Source organism: Sander lucioperca, chromosome 18 (assembly GCF_008315115.2).
Source record: "Sander lucioperca isolate FBNREF2018 chromosome 18, SLUC_FBN_1.2, whole genome shotgun sequence".
Lineage (NCBI taxonomy): Eukaryota > Metazoa > Chordata > Actinopteri > Perciformes > Percidae > Sander > Sander lucioperca.
This window is the reverse complement of record NC_050190.1, coordinates 23106076-23115118: the sequence shown is the minus strand read 5'-3', so window position 1 is coordinate 23115118 and position 9043 is coordinate 23106076. Positions and strand designations below refer to the sequence as shown.

The following is a 9043-nucleotide window of genomic DNA, read 5'->3' as shown; positions in this document are numbered from 1 at the left end:
TAAATGGCTTCACAGCCTAAACTGTTTTTGAACTGGGCTTGTTCGATTAGGCTATCTATTCGGGATGTTTTATCGAGTCGAAAATACACAAAATGTAAGAGTAAAAAAATAAATATATATATATATATATATATTGACGTATTTAAACTATTTTGGTGTCGCCTATTATTGTCTGTCCCAAATTATTCTGTCACATCTGCAAACCTCAGAGCTGCCAAAATATGTTGCACCTGCACCCAGCATCCAGCAGGTGGTGCTCGTGTTCCAGACATGCTCCTTCATCATTCCAGGTTTCTAAGGTTGAGATAGTTTGTTTTTTACCTTCTAAGAGGACTTTATGTATGACATGAGTCATGGGGCATTATAACCTCATGAAGGTAGGATTCATTGCAGGCCTGTTGTATTTGACTGCATTAGTTTTAGCTATGCCTGAGTGTATATATTACAAGGGACAAAACATTGTCACAAATGTTTCTTAGTTATTTTCTTGAAACGGTTTTTTGTCATTAAAATGAATCATTATTAATTAAATGCGGTTGATGTGGGTTCGTTTCTGCAAATTTTGCAAATGTATTCATGCAATGCGCAGCGAATTTTATGCCACAGTTATTCCTGTGAGTCAATGATTATTAATATTTATTATTATATAATTTCGCTTAGTATGGAAAGTTGAAGCTGTATGTGAATGCAGGAGCCCATTTCTCATAGTAAGAAGCTGATAGAGGAAATATGCTTTCAGGGCCGTTATGAACCGTTTACAAAGGTCACCTTCTATTGAGAATTATTTGGATGATATGCAAGTCAAAAGAAATCTAGACATCTAGGTTAAAACTGGACTAAATGTTTGTTTAGGCATCCAGGTTACTTATAACTGTTTCAACAGCATTTCAGTAACTATAGGCATCTAAAAGACCTCACCTTTCAACTCAATTTAACTCGGTTCAGATGTCTTTTCACCCGCAAATCATCGAATCAGTGCATATTTGGTTGTTAGAACTCAATATAGTGTAGCATCAGCTATTAACATGGGGCATGGGAGTTAATCTATGGGAACACAAGGAGCATTTTGACCTCCATGTATGTCCTCGTCACTGTAGAGAAAAGTAGACCATAAGGGCAGTTTTCTAAAAAAACAACAACGTGGTTTGGTCCTTTAACAGACAGTCATCGCCTACTCTTCCTGGGGTGTTCCACCATTGTGATCAAACTGGCAGGCACCACCCATGCCAAACACAAGCTCTCAGTCTCAGGCTTTTTTTTTTTTAGACAGAATTTGGAAAGATGGAAAATGTGCATGAAGAGAGGGGATCAGATTGGTGTGTATTGGCTTGGTGCTTAGAGAAAGGTGTGGAAGTAGGAAAGTGGCTGAGCAGATTTGGGAGCCGGTGATGGAGAATAAGAAGGATTTTAACCCACTCTTAGAGAAAAAAAAAAAAAAAATCATTTTCTCTGTGTCTCTTGCTCACTTTCTACGCATCACGTCTCTCATCTCACTCTCTCCCTCTAGCCATTTGAACTGCAAATCCGTCTACACATTCATGCACGCTGGCATACGCAGAATCACCAAGTAGGCAACATACAAATACAACTACACGTAGGAAGGGGTGGGTTTGAAAAAGAAAAAAACAGCCTCCCTGTGTGTGTGTGTGTGTGTGTGTGTGTGTGTGTGTGTGTGTGTGTGTCATGACATCATGATAAGCACTGTTGACAGATGAGGGTCAGACATGTTTTGGTAGTGACATCTCAAAAAATAAGAAATCGTTTTTTCTTTTAACAAACAGAAGCAGCAAAAGGAGGCAGCCGGCCAAGTCTTAATCTGATAACGATAGTGGCGTTTCACGGGCAAAACACCTCAGTTTGTACGTGATGACAAACCAAAAACAGTGTGTGTGTTTGTGGGAGGGTTAGCGTGTGTGCGTCTGCAAACACGTGCATGTGTGTTCCAGTAGTGTTTATGTGTATGCGCGTTTGAGTGTGTGTGTGCAGACTGACTTGGAGCCCTCACGGCCCTCGGGGCCAGCTCAGCACTTGGCTTCTTATCTCTCTTTCAGAACCCTGGTCATGAATAAACATCAGGCGGAATAAAAAAATTACCCCAAATGAAAATAACTGAGTGGAATTTGGAGGAGGCGGTTGTAAATCCACAGCAGGGGAGGGGTGTTGAGAAAGTGAATGGATAAGAGAGAGTGAGGGAGAGACCAAAGTATTGAGGGAGGGAGCTGGAAAGCAGATTGAGGCCTGTGGGGGAGAAGGAGTATAAAGAGTTTCCTCCATCCCGGAATATCCTCAGTGCACTGGGCCAAAAAAAATGCCAAAACGTTTCACTTCTCTTTTACTTTCTCTGTCAACCTGCCTCAGTCTCTGTCTCCCTCACTGTATTCTTTAAAATGTCAATTGTGCCTCTGTGGGCTACTGTCGATTGTATTCTCTTCAATTATATGCCGTCGTGCTTGTGGGTGTGTGTGGGAGTTGGAGAATGTTTGTACTTTACTTTTGTTGCTCTGGTTAGTAATGAGCAGTTTCACTGGAGTACATCAAAAGATAATGTTTCTCTCTAACCCCTTTCACATCGTCTCTGTCTAATTTGCTTCACTTTGTCATCCTTCCTCTCTTTTTTCCTGTCTCCTTTTCTTTTTTTTCTTTTTTTTTTACTTCTCTTTGTGCTTTTCTCCATGGTGGCAGCATACCGCCACTAAACTAGACGTGAATAATGAAAGCTCCGCGTCTGAATCCGTAAAAAAAAAAAAAAAAAAATGCTGTTCTGTTAATCTGTCTGTCCTTGTGAATATGCACAAAAATGCACATCAGTCTGCTGCTGTAAATCCACAGGGGAATAATGAGGGTCATGCAATGGAAAGGTGTGAGTGTGAACCGATGTGTCGGCCTCATTATGAGGCGGCATCATTAGTTACACAACTACTGTCGCTGGTCCCGTCACTGCATTCGCCACACACACACACACACACACACACACACACACACACACACACACATTTGGCTCATGGTACTGCAGAGCTGTATTCCTATTTTCTTCTTCTTTTTCTTCTCTATTTCCCAATATCTGTCTGTCTTTCTGTCTGTCTGTCTTTCATACATGCCATCACTATGCCCCTCCTCTGGTGCTTCTGGATCAAGTTGGCATCAGATGTGACAATGTGTTAATCGGTGGCTGTTATGCAGGTCAGCGAGTAGCGTGGTGAAGCCAGTGATCCATTCATAGGCTCTAATGGGAGTCACAGTGGAGTGACAGCTCCTTTATTTCTGTCTCTCAGCCATAAAGTCACTTGAAATTTGACCTTTTCCTCTCCATTCATTTAGTCTTTTCTCTTTTTTTTCTTTCCTTACTGCCTTATTTCCTCCTGTCTAACCATTCCCTCTTCTCTTTTTTTCCCTTCTGTTTCACCTCCCCAATTCTTTTTATTTATCCCGTCATTCATCCTTTTCTTTTAGCTTTCACCTAAATTCCTTATGTACATCCCTCCCTGTCTAATTCATTCACTTTTGTTCCTCACCATCCCATCCATTCATCCCCTCATCCCTTCCATTATTTTGCCTCCTTGTTTCTCTCTTTTCTTTCCTTCTTCCTTCTTTGCTTTCCTTCCTTGACACTCCTCCCTTCATTCCTTTCTTCGGCCCTTGTGCCTTGTTTGTTCATTCCTTCATTCGATCCTCCTGCTGCTTCCCTTCTTCGCCTCCTTTATGACACTCTGTATCTCTCTTTTCCTTCCCTCCTTCCTTAATTTCTCCCCTTCCTTCATTTACTCCCTCCTTGTGCTATTCATTTGATTGTTTGTTCATTATTTCCCCTTTTTCTCAATTGTCTTCTCTATGCCTCAATGGCTTCCTGTTAACCCATGACCCTTTCATTTTCCTTCTTCAAGTTTCCACTCTTTATTCCTTTATCTACGGTGGCCCTGAGAGGCCACAGCACGCAACATTAAGAAAACACACGCAAATAAACCACAGCACGCAACAATAAGAAAACACATGCAAATAGCCCACAACACAACGGAAGTGTTTCCAGGGGACACTTTTAAGTGATGCACACGCGGCTGCAGAGAGTGTTGCATAGATACTTACATACTTTTCCGGTGAGCGCTGAGCGTTACTGCGCAGCCTCCAACTGAGAGAGACGACGTAGATGTGACGTGAGCAACCTGTCTGAAAGTTGTATGTCTTCTGGTAGCTGTACCAAGAGAAATCTCAATCATTACAAATCTTACAGAGATGGAGAGCGTAGGTATATGTAAGGAGATAACATAGGCACAGGCTAATTATTGCTAACTAAAATGCTAGTTAACATTAGTAATTAAACTTAAACAGCTAATGTAAGTCGAAACTGCCTGCGAGCTTCTCCTGTACTATACGGTAATTCCTCTACTATACGACAGTTAAGTCGCGTGGTTATGACACAATCGTTAGCCTTTTTTTACAAACGTCTGCTACGGAGCCATAACGTGAGGTACAAGGTAATGGAGCCTTTTATACATTGTCGTGTTTCTTTCGAAATAAACAACGGACAAATAAAGTCTTTAAACGCTTCAGATTGACTGCCAAAATGAATGGCAGTCAATGGGACGCTAACGGCGGGTGATGGCTTGTTAGCAACAAAATGGCTCCAAAGGAGCTACGGTTTGTGGATGCTCGCTTACCCCCTTGGATGGTTGAGGCACGTGTGCATCACTTAAAAGTGTCCCCTGGAAACACTTGCGTTGTGTTGTGGTGTATTTGCATGTGTTTTCGTATTGTTGCGTGCTGTGGTTTATGTGCATGTGTTTTCTTATTGTTGTGTGCTGTGGTCTATTTGTGTGTCCTCCCTCAAACTGTTGTTTGTTCCTTCTTTCCTTCTTCCTTTGCCTCTTTCCTTCCTTCCTTGCCTCTCTATGTTCTGTAGCGGTTTAATTTTTTAGCAATCAATGCACGTTCCTTCAACCTCTGATCATCACTCATCACGTATGACACAATGACAAGATGTAACATGACTACACGGTTAGAAAACACTCAGAAACAGTCAGACACACTTAGACCCAGTCAGATACATTTAGACGCAGTCCTTGTCTCTGCTCCCCTGCTTGCAGCTGATATGAAACAGGATGGATCACAGGCATGACAAATGAGTGTAGTGCCGCAGCGTTCTCATTTACTCATTAAATTTATGCTCCCCGACCGACTGATTTAGACTATCGTTTTTCTGTACATTTAATATTGGATTTTTTGCTTTGATGAACACTTATGCAAGCTACAGTATATGTGCACTTCCATATTTGATAAAGTGCACTTTTTAATTGTGACATGGCGGCTGTTTAGTTATGTGCAACGTTGCAGAGTTAGATACATGTTTGTGTGTTTTTTGTGTATAATGCATAATATCCCTTAGCATCTTAACTGTGGCGATGCGAGGACCGAAACTGGGTCAAACGGTTGCAGGAGTGCGTGGTCATCTGCCAAGAGCTTCCTTAGAAAACTCTGACATATCTGACACTGTTTTCCTGGCAGTAAAGATATTTATGAATTGGAGAAGAAGTACGGGAGTAGAGGCAAGACAGCGCAGAGGGACGGGTTGTTCGTGTGACATATGCAGCCATTGCAGATGCAGGCAGCGACACACACACACACACACACACACACACATACACACACCATTTCTTACATCCACATTTGAGAAGGTTAAGAGGTGAGAGAGCAGTGAAGGAGAACAGTATCGTATATTCTACACAAATGCATGAAAGAGTCACACATACATTAAGACATTCATATACCAAGGCTCTTCTAAACACTGTGTACACACACACACACACACACACACACACACACACACACACACACACACACACACACAGTCCCAGATCAAATTAGTCTGGTCTGATAACTGTGTCAGTGTGTTACTACCCATTGCTAGGCCCGTAGGGTGTTTAAGCCATATACTATATAGTCTTGCATGTAAGGCCACAACCACATCAGCCCACTCATGCTCAAATACACTGCACTGCCCCCCCTCATCTTCCTCTACATGTAGACAAAAAGCAAAAGTACATTGGTCATGAGTGTGTATGTACATTTTTTTTTGGTCTGTAGAAGAAAGATCTCTAGATCTTGGTTTCAGTGAGCATGTTGCTGCGTATGTTCATGGGAATCCATAAGTGTGTTTATGTGTTTCTGCGTGCGCCCATGCATGTGGGGTAAGTGGGGGGTTACAGAAGTATGTTGTTTCCATCTCCATCTCTATCACCTCAATCAAGATCAAGACACATCACATATAATAGGAGAAGCAGAGAGAGAGAGAGAGAGAGTGGGGACCGAAAAACTTGCATACTTGCTCTGCTTTGTGGAGTATATTTTTAAGCTGTCACATGAAAGCCTTGCATCTTTGCAAAGTCAACTTTGGAGGATTTTCTAGAAACAGTCTTATTTACAGACCCTCAGCCATAAGCCAGTTTATTTTTTATTTTTTTTAAACTCTACCATGGATGAGTTTAATGTATTTTCAGCCATGCTAGCACTGTGGCTCAATGGCAATGTCAGTCTGTTGGTCAGTCTACCACAGACAAAAATATCTCTATCAACTACTGCATGGATTGGCATGATATTTTGTACAGACATTCATGATCTCTAGAGGATGGAGTAGTACTTGCATTGATTATCCTCTGACTTTTCCCCTAACGCCACCACTGGGTTGACATTTGTGGTTTTGAGTGGAAATGTCAACAATTATTATATTGATTGCCATGAAATTTGGTACAAATATTCATGGCCCCCTCAAGATAAATTGTAATCACTTTAGTGATCTCTTAACCTTTCATTTAGCGCCATCATCTAGTCAAAATTTAAATATGTCCAACACTTTGGTTTATGACCAAATACCTGCAAAACTAATGGCATTCCCATCAGCCTCAGCTGCACTGTGTTTGGTGCTAATTATCAAATGTTAGCATGCTGAGACGCTGAACAAAGATGGCGAACATGGTAACTATTATACCTGCTTAACATTAGCATGTTAGCATTGTCATTGTGAGCATGTTATGGCGCTGATGTTTGCATTTAGCTCAACGCTGTGCCTAGGTAGAGCCTCACAGAGCTGCTAGCATGGCTGTATCTATGCTATGCAGACCCTGAGTTCAGGTGAGAAAATGAAACTGGTCCATGCCAGGGATATCTAAAGAATCAGTGTGGTTGAAAATCAAGCTCCTGTAAAAGCAGCCGTGGCCTCGTGAGGTGAGGAAGGCCCTACAAAAAAGTCAGGCTCCCAGCTGGGCTGCTACAGTGTAACATGTAGCCTGTTAAGACTTGTATCACCCTCTATAGCCTGCGGGTAAAAGAGTGAGCGAGCTAGCATATATCCTCAACTCCAAGACTGTATCCATGGAGGGAAATAATTTCTCCCACCAGCAAATATTGGTCGTGGATGTTGTGTTTCATTACCAGCTACTTTGACAGGTAGGACGTCACAATTTTATTGTCTTTTGTTTGATCACATAAAAAAAATGGATGAAATGTAGATTTAAAAAAATTACTTTGTCTTGGATCCCCAGGTAGAAACAAAGAAACACAGCTAGTCTTAGTGACTCAGTGAAGCCAGCCTCGTAGAAATGTCAGTGTCAGCCCCCAGCTGTGGCGAGCTGACTGGCACATTAAGGCTGGTTACCATTTGGGATCTGAAAGAGCTCGCTCCAAGGTCTACAGGATTTCTAACATGGTTTAATAAGCCCTTGTGAGACTCAACATGATTTACTGTCCCAGGCTGAGAATTCTAACAACCGTTACGCCATCTGAATATGAAACCATCACATTAGTTTCCTTTTCATAATTGGTGAAGCCCTTCAAGAGGGTTGTTAAACGGGGGTTCCACGACCATTTCACCAATGAAACATGATAAGGAATAACTCTTTAAGGGCTTGGGCCCATTGTCAATATAGTCAATCCCTGTAGATTCTATGTAACAATCTTGTCATGCAAAAAAAAGGATCAATATTGGATTGTTAAGAACATTATGCCGTATATTGATCAGACTGAAAGTAAAATGCTCCCTGCAACCCTTTAGAATCCTAATCCCTCATTCAAAAAAACTGAGAGCTGGAGGAAAATCAGGATTGAAGCTCCAAAGCTCCAAATCCCCCTTCCTTCATGTGTAAAGGTTCATGAGGAGCCGGGTGAGATGGTAGTAGGTAGAATGATAGTGAAGGTGAGTAAGATAAAAGTGGAGCTGCGGACAAAAGGCTTTAATGCTGTTCTGCAGTGGTAAATCAGTCCTGAAAAGACTGTCAGCAGCTTCCCCTGGACAGCTCACTGTCACTGTGACACACACACACACACACACACGCACACGCATATACAGGCACACGGTCGCAAAAATGGACATATGCATAAAGACAGCTCAGTCCGCATTTTCTGTTTCCTCCTGCAGTCACACACAAATACACACTTGTTATGTTGTGCTTTCTGGGCCACCATGGGGAGAGAGAGTAAGAGAGAGAGAGAGAGAGAGAGAGAGAGAGAGAGAGAGAGAGAGAGCGTAAGAGAGCAAGACAGAATTGAGAGTTGCTGGCTTGCTGAGTGTGAGTCATGGACAGGCCGACTGTCCTCGGGCCTCAGTATACCATCTGCACCCCCCGCTGCCTGTACAGCCTCATCACACAGCTCAATGCTCATAAGCACTGGACACAAACTCACACATATGCATGCACAGCGAAACAAACACTCAAACATGCATACAGATAGAAAAATGCACAAAATTGACCACATACTACTTTTGTGCGCGCGCGCACACACACACACACACACACACACACACACACACACACACACACACACACACACACACACACACACACACACACACACACACACACACACACATCCCTGCAGGTCATTTGGGATTGACCAACATTCTAGCAGGATTCATTATGGAAACCTGACACTAGCCAAACTGGTTATGTGCTGTATCCGTGTGCAACTGTGTGTGCTGTATCCGTCTGTCTGTGTGTATTTGTGTAAGCGTGTATGTCAATGTGTGAGTGTAAAGTATGAATGAGCATGAAAGTACTTG

General features: G+C 42.3%; 1 long non-coding RNA gene across 1 annotated transcript; it reads right to left on the bottom strand.

Annotated features, from left to right (window-relative positions):
• Positions 1-3813: 3813 nt before the first annotated feature.
• On the bottom strand, positions 3814-7014 carry LOC116057683. Its single transcript, XR_004106869.2, has 3 exons — positions 6901-7014; positions 6314-6316; positions 3814-3824 (listed from the first exon to the last, which is right to left on the bottom strand). It is a non-coding gene; the product is annotated as an uncharacterized LOC116057683 (long non-coding RNA).
• Between the last annotated feature and the right edge of the window lie 2029 nt (positions 7015-9043).